At 29.5% G+C, this 14,365-nt stretch overlaps 1 long non-coding RNA gene across 1 annotated transcript; it reads right to left on the bottom strand.

The window, feature by feature from the left end:
- Positions 1–6,622: 6,622 nt before the first annotated feature.
- On the bottom strand, positions 6,623–14,365 carry LOC127734884 (uncharacterized). Its single transcript, XR_007997805.1, has 8 exons — positions 14,289–14,365; positions 13,929–14,002; positions 12,714–12,790; positions 12,331–12,406; positions 11,953–12,022; positions 11,398–11,465; positions 7,008–7,082; positions 6,623–6,705 (listed from the first exon to the last, which is right to left on the bottom strand). It is a non-coding gene; the product is annotated as an uncharacterized LOC127734884 (long non-coding RNA).

The following is a 14,365-nucleotide window of genomic DNA, read 5'->3' as shown; positions in this document are numbered from 1 at the left end:
TTTGCTGTTGCAATCAATTCAGAAAATAATGTGATGCATGTTTTATGTTAAATCCCGAAATAGAGAAAAGTATATAATTACAATTACTATACGTTCTTATTTAAATATTCAGCATTAAGAGTATAAATTTGAATGAAAGAAATTTTAGACCAATTTGTTATAAAGCTTCAATCTGTTGTTTCAGGAAAAAACTGATTTTTATTACCTAACAAATATAAATATAGTTTGAAGGAAAATTGTAATGACCAAATACCTACATGTGACTTATCCTAATGTGCATCTGCAATGGAAGCATCTTTCATGGTATAGGAGTCTTACATATTTAGGCTGTATCTGTAATGAAAACAAAAAAAATAAACATTAATTTCAGCTTTTAATCCAGACTTTTTGCTGTTGCAATCAATTCAGAAATTAATGTGATGCATGTTGTAATGTGTAATGTCAAATCCTTAATTGGAGACAAGAATTTTTACAATCACTATACATTCTTATTAAAATATATCTCATTACAGTGAATATTTCAATAAATGTAATGTAGGACCAATTTGTAATAAAACTTCAAGCTGTTGTTCCAGGAAAAACTGATTTTTATTACCTAACAAATATAAACATAGTTTTAAGAACAATTGTTATGAATAAAAACCTACATGTGACTAATCCTAATGTGCTATCTGCAATGGAAGCATCTTTCATGGTATAGGAGTCTTACATATTTAGGCAGTATCTGTAACAAAAACAAATATTTTAAATTAGTTTCAGCTTCAAAATCAAAGCTATTTGCTGTTGCAATCAATTCAGAAATTAATGTGATGCATGTTTAATGTCAAATCCTAAATTGGAGACGTATATTTACAATAACTATACATTCTTATTAAAATTTACTTCATTAGGATATAAATAGGAATAAAAGAAATTTTAGACCAATTTGTTATAAAGCTTCAATCTGTTGTTTCAGTGAAAACTGATTTTAATGCCTAACAAATACTAGAGGCTCCAAGGAGCCTGTGTCGCTCACCTGATATTTTTATTTACAATTGATGCATGAAATAATGGAACCGTTATACATTTGCTTTAGTTTCAGAGATACAAGTCAAAAACTGCATTTTCCCCCAAAGTTCTATTTTTAGCCATGTCTGACATGTTGGTTGGCAGGCAGGGTCATCGGACACATTTATTAAACTAGATACCCTAGTGATGATTGTGGCCAAGTTTGGTTAAATTTGTCTCAGTTGTTTCAGGAGAGAAGATTTTTGTAAAAGATTACAAAAATTTACGAATAATTGTTAAATTTGACTTTAAAGGGCAATAACTCCTTATGGGGTCAATTGACCATATTGGTCATGTTGACTTCTTTGTAGATCTGACTTTGCTGAACATAATGGCTGTTTACAGTTTATCTCCATCTATAATAATATTCAAGATAACAAAAAACTGCAAAATTTCCTTAAAATTACTAATTCAGGGGCAGCAACCCAACAAAGGGTTGTCCGATTCATCTAAAAATTTCAGGGCAGATAGAACTTAACCTGATGAACATTTTTACCCATAGTCAGATTTGCTCTAAATGCTTTAGTTTCAGAGATATAAGCAAAAAACTGCATTTTACCCCTATGTTCTATTTTTAGCCATGTCGGCCATCTTGGTTGGCAGGCGGGGTCATCGGACACATTTTTAAAACTAGATACCCTAGTGATGATTGTGGCCAAGTTTGGTTAAATTTGGCCCAGTAGTTTCAGAGGAGATTTTTGTAAAAGTTAACGGACGACGACGGACGCCAAGTGATGAGAAAAGCTCACTTGGCCCTGTCAGGTGAGCTAATAAACCTAGTTTAAATAAAAAAATTGTAATGAATAAATACCTACATGTGACATCCTAATGTGCTATCTACAATGAAACCATTTTCATTGTCGAAGAGTGTAACATATTTAGGCGTTATCTGTAACAAAAACAAAAATTGTAAATTAGTATCAGCTTTAAATAGGGAATATTTGATGTTGCAATCAATTCAGAAATTAATGTGATGCATGTTTTATGTCAAATCCTAAATTGGAGACTAGAATATTTACAATTACTTAACTTATTACAGTAAATATTTGAATAAAAGAAATGTTCGACAAATTTGTAATAAAATTTTAAACTGTTGTTCAACGGGAAAACTGATTTTTGTTACCCAACACATATAAAAAGAGTTAAAAGTACAATTATAATGACCAAATACCTACATGATACAAATCTTCGTGTGCTGTATACCATGAAAGCATCTTCATTGTCTAGGAGGGTAACATATCTAGTCTATCTGTAACAAAAACAAAAACTCTAAATCAGTATCAGCTTTAAATAGAGAATATTGGTTGTTGCAATTAATTCAAAATTAATATGATGCATTTTTGATGAAAAATCCTAATTTGAAGACAAGTATATAAACAATTTCTATACATTATCATTAAAATAATCTTCATAAGAGTATAAATTTGAATTGAAGAAATTGTAAATCAATTTGTTATCAAATCTAATTTAAGCTTCCAGGGAAAACTTATTTTTGTTACCTGCAAACCATATAAACATAGTTTAAAGTACAATTAAAAATACCAAATACCTACATGCTACGTATCCAGATGTGTGATCAATCTACCATGAAACCATCTTCATTGTCTAGGAGTGTAACATATTTCGGCTGTATCTATAACAAAACCAAATCATCAATTAGTATCAGCTTCAAATAGAGACTATTGGCTGTTGCAACAATTATAAAATAAATGTCACTCATATTTTATGTCAAATCCTAAATTGGACACAAGAATATTTAAAATTACTACGCATTCATGTTAAAATTTACTTCACTAGATTATAAATTTGAACAAAAGAAATATGTACACTAAGTTGAAATAATATTTTATTTAAGCTGTTGTTCCCGAGAAAACTGATATTTATTACCCAACACATATAAACATAGTCTAAAGTACAATTGTAATGACTACCTACATGTTAAACATCCTAATGTGCATCTACCATGAAACCATATTCATTGGGTAGGAGTGGAACATATCTGGGCTGTATCTGTTACAAAAGAAAAAATTTAAATTAGCATCAGCTTTAGAGAATATTTAATGGCTGTTAAAAAAATTTAAAAATTAATGTGATTCATGTTTTATGTCAAATCTTAAATTACGGACAATTAATTTACAATTACTCTTTCATTCTTATTAAAATATACCACATTTGAAATTCGAATAAAAGATATTTTAGACCAATCTGTAATAAAATTTTAAGCTATTGTTTCAGTGAAAACAGATTTTTATTGACTTCCAAATATTAACATAGTTTTAAGTACAATTGTAATGACCAAATACTTACATGTTGACTCTTCCTATCTGCCATGAATCCATCTTCTCTGTCTAGGAGTGCAACATATTTAGATGTATCTTTAACAAAAACTATAAATTAATATCAGCTTTAAATACAGACTATTTGCTGTTGCAATTTTTTCAGAATTTAATCTTTGCATGTTGAAGAATATTTATAATTACTATACATTCCATTAAGAATATATTTCATTAGAGTATAAATTTGAAGAAATTTTTTTGAGACCAATTTGTAATAAAAGTTTCAAACTGGTTGATAATGAAATAGAGCCAGACAAAAAAACTAAATACATTTTACCATAAACACAATTTATCATACTATGTAATCAGCTCTGCTGGGGGATCTGCTTTTACGAGATTAGCGCCCATTAAATTCATCAATGTTATATCAAAATCTAAAGTTTGCTCTCTGCAGAGGTCTGCTTTTACGAGACCCATTTTAACATAAAGCATCTTTTTGTCAAACTGTTCAGGAAAAAACGGATTTTTATTACCTAACAAACATAAACATAGTTTTAAGAACAATTATAATGACCAAATACCTACATGTGCAACATCCTAATGTGTGAAAGCATCTTTCATGGTATAGGAGTGTTACATATTAAGGCTGTATAATCTGTAACAAAAACAAAAATTATTAATTAGTTTACGCTTTAAATCCAGACTCTTTGCTGTTGCAATCAATTCAGAAAATAATGTGATGCATGTTTTATGTTAAATCCCGAAATAGAGAAAAGTATACAATTACAATTACTATACGTTCTTATTAAAATATTCAGCATTAAGAGTATAAATTTGAATGAAAGAAATTTTAGACCAATTTGTTATAAAGCTTCAATCTGTTGTTTCAGGAAAAAACTGATTTTTATTACCTAACAAATATAAATATAGTTTGAAGGAAAATTGTAATGACCAAATACCTACATGTGACTTATCCTAATGTGCATCTGCAATGGAAGCATCTTTCATGGTATAGGAGTCTTACATATTTAGGCTGTATCTGTAATGAAAACAAAAAAAATAAACATTAATTTCAGCTTTTAATCCAGACTTTTTGCTGTTGCAATCAATTCAGAAATTAATGTGATGCATGTTGTAATGTGTAATGTCAAATCCTTAATTGGAGACAAGAATTTTTACAATCACTATACATTCTTATTAAAATATATCTCATTACAGTGAATATTTCAATAAATGTAATGTAGGACCAATTTGTAATAAAATTTCAAGCTGTTGTTCCAGGAAAAACTGATTTTTATTACCTAACAAATATAAACATAGTTTTAAGAACAATTGTTATGAATAAAAACCTACATGTGACTAATCCTAATGTGCTATCTGCAATGGAAGCATCTTTCATGGTATAGGAGTCTTACATATTTAGGCAGTATCTGTAACAAAAACAAATATTTTAAATTAGTTTCAGCTTCAAAATCAAAGCTATTTGCTGTTGCAATCAATTCAGAAATTAATGTGATGCATGTTTAATGTCAAATCCTAAATTGGAGACGTATATTTACAATAACTATACATTCTTATTAAAATATACTTCATTAGGATATAAATAGGAATAAAAGAAATTTTAGACCAATTTGTTATAAAGCTTCAATCTGTTGTTTCAGTGAAAACTGATTTTAATGCCTAACAAATACTAGAGGCTCCAAGGAGCCTGTGTCGCTCACCTGATATTTTTATTTACAATTGATGCATGAAATAATGCAACCGTTATACATTTGCTTTAGTTTCAGAGATACAAGTCAAAAACTGCATTTTCCCCCAAAGTTCTATTTTTAGCCATGTCTGACATGTTGGTTGGCAGGCAGGGTCATCGGACACATTTATTAAACTAGATACCCTAGTGATGATTGTGGCCAAGTTTGGTTAAATTTGTCTCAGTTGTTTCAGGAGAGAAGATTTTTGTAAAAGATTACAAAAATTTACGAATAATTGTTAAATTTGACTTTAAAGGGCAATAACTCCTTATGGGGTCAATTGACCATATTGGTCATGTTGACTTCTTTGTAGATCTGACTTTGCTGAACATAATGGCTGTTTACAGTTTATCTCCATCTATAATAATATTCAAGATAACAAAAAACTGCAAAATTTCCTTAAAATTACTAATTCAGGGGCAGCAACCCAACAAAGGGTTGTCTGATTAATCTGAAAATTTCAGGGCAGATAGATCTTAACCTGATGAACATTTTTACCCATAGTCAGATTTGCTCAAAATGCTTTAGTTTCAGAGATATAAGCCAAAAACTGCATTTTACCCTTATGTTCTATTTTTAGCCATGTCGGCCATCTTGGTTGGCAGGCGGGGTCATCGGACACATTTTTAAAACTAGATACCCTAGTGATGATTGTGGCCAAGTTTGGTTAAATTTGGCCCAGTAGTTTCAGAGGAGATTTTTGTAAAAGTTAACGGACGACGACGGACGCCAAGTGATGAGAAAAGCTCACTTGGCCCTGTCAGGTGAGCTAATAAACCTAGTTTAAATAAAAAAATTGTAATGAATAAATACCTACATGTGACATCCTAATGTGCTATCTACAATGAAACCATTTTCATTGTCGAAGAGTGCAACATATTTAGGCGTTATCTGTAACAAAAACAAAAATTGTAAATTAGTATCAGCTTTAAATAGGGAATATTTGATGTTGCAATCAATTCAGAAATTAATGTGATGCATGTTTTATGTCAAATCCTAAATTGGAGACTAGAATATTTACAATTACTTAACTTATTACAGTAAATATTTGAATAAAAGAAATGTTCGACAAATTTGTAATAAAATTTTAAACTGTTGTTCAACGGGAAAACTGATTTTTGTTACCCAACACATATAAAAAGAGTTAAAAGTACAATTATAATGACCAAATACCTACATGATACAAATCTTCGTGTGCTGTATACCATGAAAGCATCTTCATTGTCTAGGAGGGTAACATATCTAGTCTATCTGTAACAAAAACAAAAACTCTAAATCAGTATCAGCTTTAAATAGAGAATATTGGTTGTTGCAATTAATTCAAAATTAATATGATGCATTTTTGATGAAAAATCCTAATTTGAAGATATATAAACAATTTCTATACATTATCATTAAAATAATCTTCATAAGAGTATAAATTTGAATTGAAGAAATTTTAAATCAATTTGTTATCAAATCCAATTTAAGCTTCCAGGGAAAACTTATTTTTGTTACCTGCAAACCATATAAACATAGTTTAAAGTACAATTAAAAATACCAAATACCTACATGCTACGTATCCAGATGTGTGATCAATCTACCATGAAACCATCTTCATTGTCTAGGAGTGTAACATATTTCGGCTGTATCTATAACAAAACCAAATCATCAATTAGTATCAGCTTCAAATAGAGACTATTGGCTGTTGCAACAATTATAAAATAAATGTCACTCATATTTTATGTCAAATCCTAAATTGGACACAAGAATATTTAAAATTACAACGCATTCATGTTAAAATTTACTTCACTAGATTATAAATTTGAACAAAAGAAATATGTACACTAATTTGAAATAATATTTTATTTAAGCTGTTGTTCCTGAGAAAACTGATATTTATTACCCAACACATATAAACATAGTCTAAAGTACAATTGTAATGACTACCTACATGTTAAACATCCTAATGTGCATCTACCATGAAACCATATTCATTGGGTAGGAGTGGAACATATCTGGGCTGTATCTGTTACAAAAGAAAAAATTTAAATTAGCATCAGCTTTAGAGAATATTTAATGGCTGTTAAAAAAATTTAAAAATTAATGTGATTCATGTTTTATGTCAAATCTTAAATTACGGACAATTAATTTACAATTACTCTTTCATTCTTATTAAAATATACCACATTTGAAATTCGAATAAAAGATATTTTAGACCAATCTGTAATAAAATTTTAAGCTATTGTTTCAGTGAAAACAGATTTTTATTGACTTCCAAATATTAACATAGTTTTAAGTACAATTGTAATGACCAAATACTTACATGTTGACTCTTCCTATCTGCCATGAATCCATCTTCTCTGTCTAGGAGTGCAACATATTTAGATGTATCTTTAACAAAAACTATAAATTAATATCAGCTTTAAATACAGACTATTTGCTGTTGCAATTTTTTCAGAATTTAATCTTTGCATGTTGAAGAATATTTATAATTACTATACATTCCATTAAGAATATATTTCATTAGAGTATAAATTTGAAGAAATTTTTTTGAGACCAATTTGTAATAAAAGTTTCAAACTGGTTGATAATGAAATAGAGCCAGACAAAAAAACTAAATACATTTTACTATAAACACAATTTATCATACTATGTAATCAGCTCTGCTGGGGGATCTGCTTTTACGAGATTAGCGCCCATTAAATTCATCAATGTTATATCAAAATCTAAAGTTTGCTCTCTGCAGAGGTCTGCTTTTACGAGACCCATTTTAACATAAAGCATCTTTTTGTCAAACTGTTCAGGAAAAAACGGATTTTTATTACCTAACAAACATAAACATAGTTTTAAGAACAATTATAATGACCAAATACCTACATGTGCAACATCCTAATGTGTGAAAGCATCTTTCATGGTATAGGAGTGTTACATATTAAGGCTGTATAATCTGTAACAAAAACAAAAATTATTAATTAGTTTACGCTTTAAATCCAGACTCTTTGCTGTTGCAATCAATTCAGAAAATAATGTGATGCATGTTTTATGTTAAATCCCGAAATAGAGAAAAGTATACAATTACAATTACTATACGTTCTTATTAAAATATTCAGCATTAAGAGTATAAATTTGAATGAAAGAAATTTTAGACCAATTTGTTATAAAGCTTCAATCTGTTGTTTCAGGAAAAAACTGATTTTTATTACCTAACAAATATAAATATAGTTTGAAGGAAAATTGTAATGACCAAATACCTACATGTGACTTATCCTAATGTGCATCTGCAATGGAAGCATCTTTCATGGTATAGGAGTCTTACATATTTAGGCTGTATCTGTAATGAAAACAAAAAAAATAAACATTAATTTCAGCTTTTAATCCAGACTTTTTGCTGTTGCAATCAATTCAGAAATTAATGTGATGCATGTTGTAATGTCAAATCCTTAATTGGAGACAAGAATTTTTACAATCACTATACATTCTTATTAAAATATATCTCATTACAGTGAATATTTCAATAAATGTAATGTAGGACCAATTTGTAATAAAATTTCAAGCTGTTGTTCCAGGAAAAACTGATTTTTATTACCTAACAAATATAAACATAGTTTTAAGAACAATTGTTATGAATAAAAACCTACATGTGACTAATCCTAATGTGCTATCTGCAATGGAAGCATCTTTCATGGTATAGGAGTCTTACATATTTAGGCAGTATCTGTAACAAAAACAAATATTTTAAATTAGTTTCAGCTTCAAAATCAAAGCTATTTGCTGTTGCAATCAATTCAGAAATTAATGTGATGCATGTTTAATGTCAAATCCTAAATTGGAGACGTATATTTACAATAACTATACATTCTTATTAAAATATACTTCATTAGGATATAAATAGGAATAAAAGAAATTTTAGACCAATTTGTTATAAAGCTTCAATCTGTTGTTTCAGTGAAAACTGATTTTAATGCCTAACAAATACTAGAGGCTCCAAGGAGCCTGTGTCGCTCACCTGATATTTTTATTTACAATTGATGCATGAAATAATGCAACCGTTATACATTTGCTTTAGTTTCAGAGATACAAGTCAAAAACTGCATTTTCCCCCAAAGTTCTATTTTTAGCCATGTCTGACATGTTGGTTGGCAGGCAGGGTCATCGGACACATTTATTAAACTAGATACCCTAGTGATGATTGTGGCCAAGTTTGGTTAAATTTGTCTCAGTTGTTTCAGGAGAGAAGATTTTTGTAAAAGATTACAAAAATTTACGAATAATTGTTAAATTTGACTTTAAAGGGCAATAACTCCTTATGGGGTCAATTGACCATATTGGTCATGTTGACTTCTTTGTAGATCTGACTTTGCTGAACATAATGGCTGTTTACAGTTTATCTCCATCTATAATAATATTCAAGATAACAAAAAACTGCAAAATTTCCTTAAAATTACTAATTCAGGGGCAGCAACCCAACAAAGGGTTGTCTGATTAATCTGAAAATTTCAGGGCAGATAGATCTTAACCTGATGAACATTTTTACCCATAGTCAGATTTGCTCAAAATGCTTTAGTTTCAGAGATATAAGCCAAAAACTGCATTTTACCCTTATGTTCTATTTTTAGCCATGTCGGCCATCTTGGTTGGCAGGCGGGGTCATCGGACACATTTTTAAAACTAGATACCCTAGTGATGATTGTGGCCAAGTTTGGTTAAATTTGGCCCAGTAGTTTCAGAGGAGATTTTTGTAAAAGTTAACGGACGACGACGGACGCCAAGTGATGAGAAAAGCTCACTTGGCCCTGTCAGGTGAGCTAATAAACCTAGTTTAAATAAAAAAATTGTAATGAATAAATACCTACATGTGACATCCTAATGTGCTATCTACAATGAAACCATTTTCATTGTCGAAGAGTGCAACATATTTAGGCGTTATCTGTAACAAAAACAAAAATTGTAAATTAGTATCAGCTTTAAATAGGGAATATTTGATGTTGCAATCAATTCAGAAATTAATGTGATGCATGTTTTATGTCAAATCCTAAATTGGAGACTAGAATATTTACAATTACTTAACTTATTACAGTAAATATTTGAATAAAAGAAATGTTCGACAAATTTGTAATAAAATTTTAAACTGTTGTTCAACGGGAAAACTGATTTTTGTTACCCAACACATATAAAAAGAGTTAAAAGTACAATTATAATGACCAAATACCTACATGATACAAATCTTCGTGTGCTGTATACCATGAAAGCATCTTCATTGTCTAGGAGGGTAACATATCTAGTCTATCTGTAACAAAAACAAAAACTCTAAATCAGTATCAGCTTTAAATAGAGAATATTGGTTGTTGCAATTAATTCAAAATTAATATGATGCATTTTTGATGAAAAATCCTAATTTGAAGATATATAAACAATTTCTATACATTATCATTAAAATAATCTTCATAAGAGTATAAATTTGAATTGAAGAAATTTTAAATCAATTTGTTATCAAATCCAATTTAAGCTTCCAGGGAAAACTTATTTTTGTTACCTGCAAACCATATAAACATAGTTTAAAGTACAATTAAAAATACCAAATACCTACATGCTACGTATCCAGATGTGTGATCAATCTACCATGAAACCATCTTCATTGTCTAGGAGTGTAACATATTTCGGCTGTATCTATAACAAAACCAAATCATCAATTAGTATCAGCTTCAAATAGAGACTATTGGCTGTTGCAACAATTATAAAATAAATGTCACTCATATTTTATGTCAAATCCTAAATTGGACACAAGAATATTTAAAATTACAACGCATTCATGTTAAAATTTACTTCACTAGATTATAAATTTGAACAAAAGAAATATGTACACTAATTTGAAATAATATTTTATTTAAGCTGTTGTTCCTGAGAAAACTGATATTTATTACCCAACACATATAAACATAGTCTAAAGTACAATTGTAATGACTACCTACATGTTAAACATCCTAATGTGCATCTACCATGAAACCATATTCATTGGGTAGGAGTGGAACATATCTGGGCTGTATCTGTTACAAAAGAAAAAAATTAAATTAGCATCAGCTTTAGAGAATATTTAATGGCTGTTAAAAAAATTTAAAAATTAATGTGATTCATGTTTTATGTCAAATCTTAAATTACGGACAATTAATTTACAATTACTCTTTCATTCTTATTAAAATATACCACATTTGAAATTCGAATAAAAGATATTTTAGACCAATCTGTAATAAAATTTTAAGCTATTGTTTCAGTGAAAACAGATTTTTATTGACTTCCAAATATTAACATAGTTTTAAGTACAATTGTAATGACCAAATACTTACATGTTGACTCTTCCTATCTGCCATGAATCCATCTTCTCTGTCTAGGAGTGCAACATATTTTGATGTATCTTTTAACAAAAACTATAAATTAATATCAGCTTTAAATACAGACTATTTGCTGTTGCAATTTTTTCAGAATTTAATCTTTGCATGTTGGAGAAGAATATTTATAATTACTATACATTCCATTAAGAATATATTTCATTAGAGTATAAATTTGAAGAAATTTTTTTGAGACCAATTTGTAATAAAGTTTCAAACTGGTTGATAATGAAATAGAGCCAGACAAAAAAACTAAATACATTTTACCATAAACACAATTTATCATACTATGTAATCAGCTCTGCTGGGGGATCTGCTTTTACGAGATTAGCGCCCATTAAATTCATCAATGTTATATCAAAATCTAGTTTGCTCTCTGCAGAGGTCTGCTTTTACGAGACCCATTTTAACATAAAGCATCTTTTTGTCAAACTGTTCAGGAAAAAACGGATTTTTATTACCTAACAAACATAAACATAGTTTTAAGAACAATTATAATGACCAAATACCTACATGTGCAACATCCTAATGTGTGAAAGCATCTTTCATGGTATAGGAGTGTTACATATTAAGGCTGTATAATCTGTAACAAAAACAAAAATTATTACTTAGTTTACGCTTTAAATCCAGACTCTTTGCTGTTGCAATCAATTCAGAAAATAATGTGATGCATGTTTTATGTTAAATCCCGAAATAGAGAAAAGTATACAATTACAATTACTATACGTTCTTATTAAAATATTCAGCATTAAGAGTATAAATTTGAATGAAAGAAATTTTAGACCAATTTGTTATAAAGCTTCAATCTGTTGTTTCAGGAAAAAACTGATTTTTATTACCTAACAAATATAAATATAGTTTGAAGGAAAATTGTAATGACCAAATACCTACATGTGACTTATCCTAATGTGCATCTGCAATGGAAGCATCTTTCATGGTATAGGAGTCTTACATATTTAGGCTGTATCTGTAATGAAAACAAAAAAAATAAACATTAATTTCAGCTTTTAATCCAGACTTTTTGCTGTTGCAATCAATTCAGAAATTAATGTGATGCATGTTGTAATGTCAAATCCTTAATTGGAGACAAGAATTTTTACAATCACTATACATTCTTATTAAAATATATCTCATTACAGTGAATATTTCAATAAATGTAATGTAGGACCAATTTGTAATAAAATTTCAAGCTGTTGTTCCAGGAAAAACTGATTTTTATTACCTAACAAATATAAACATAGTTTTAAGAACAATTGTTATGAATAAAAACCTACATGTGACTAATCCTAATGTGCTATCTGCAATGGAAGCATCTTTCATGGTATAGGAGTCTTACATATTTAGGCAGTATCTGTAACAAAAACAAATATTTTAAATTAGTTTCAGCTTCAAAATCAAAGCTATTTGCTGTTGCAATCAATTCAGAAATTAATGTGATGCATGTTTAATGTCAAATCCTAAATTGGAGACGTATATTTACAATAACTATACATTCTTATTAAAATATACTTCATTAGGATATAAATAGGAATAAAAGAAATTTTAGACCAATTTGTTATAAAGCTTCAATCTGTTGTTTCAGTGAAAACTGATTTTAATGCCTAACAAATACTAGAGGCTCCAAGGAGCCTGTGTCGCTCACCTGATATTTTTATTTACAATTGATGCATGAAATAATGCAACCGTTATACATTTGCTTTAGTTTCAGAGATACAAGTCAAAAACTGCATTTTCCCCCAAAGTTCTATTTTTAGCCATGTCTGACATGTTGGTTGGCAGGCAGGGTCATCGGACACATTTATTAAACTAGATACCCTAGTGATGATTGTGGCCAAGTTTGGTTAAATTTGTCTCAGTTGTTTCAGGAGAGAAGATTTTTGTAAAAGATTACAAAAATTTACGAATAATTGTTAAATTTGACTTTAAAGGGCAATAACTCCTTATGGGGTCAATTGACCATATTGGTCATGTTGACTTCTTTGTAGATCTGACTTTGCTGAACATAATGGCTGTTTACAGTTTATCTCCATCTATAATAATATTCAAGATAACAAAAAACTGCAAAATTTCCTTAAAATTACTAATTCAGGGGCAGCAACCCAACAAAGGGTTGTCTGATTCATCTGAAAATTTCAGGGCAGATAGATCTTAACCTGATGAACATTTTTACCCACAGTCAGATTTGCTCTAAATGCTTTAGTTTCAGAGATATAAGAGAAAAACTGCATTTTACCCCTATGTTCTATTTTTAGCCATGTCGGCCATCTTGGTTGGCAGGCGGGGTCATCGGACACATTTTTAAAACTAGATACCCTAGTGATGATTGTGGCCAAGTTTGGTTAAATTTGGCCCAGTAGTTTCAGAGGAGATTTTTGTAAAAGTTAACGGACGACGACGGACGCCAAGTGATGAGAAAAGCTCACTTGGCCCTGTCAGGTGAGCTAATAAACCTAGTTTAAATAAAAAAATTGTAATGAATAAATACCTACATGTGACATCCTAATGTGCTATCTACAATGAAACCATTTTCATTGTCGAAGAGTGCAACATATTTAGGCGTTATCTGTAACAAAAACAAAAATTGTAAATTAGTATCAGCTTTAAATAGGGAATTTTTGATGTTGCAATCAATTCAGAAATTAATGTGATGCATGTTTTATGTCAAATCCTAAATTGGAGACTAGAATATTTACAATTACTTAACTTATTACAGTAAATATTTGAATAAAAGAAATGTTCGACAAATTTGTAATAAAATTTTAAACTGTTGTTCAACGGGAAAACTGATTTTTGTTACCCAACACATATAAAAAGAGTTAAAAGTACAATTATAATGACCAAATACCTACATGATACAAATCTTCGTGTGCTGTATACCATGAAAGCATCTTCATTGTCTAGGAGGGTAACATATCTAGTCTATCTG

The sequence above is a fragment of the Mytilus californianus genome, unplaced genomic scaffold, assembly GCF_021869535.1.
Source record: "Mytilus californianus isolate M0D057914Y unplaced genomic scaffold, xbMytCali1.0.p SCAF_3, whole genome shotgun sequence".
Taxonomy (NCBI): Eukaryota; Metazoa; Mollusca; class Bivalvia; order Mytilida; family Mytilidae; genus Mytilus; species Mytilus californianus.
This window is presented reverse-complemented; position numbering and strand designations above follow the sequence as displayed.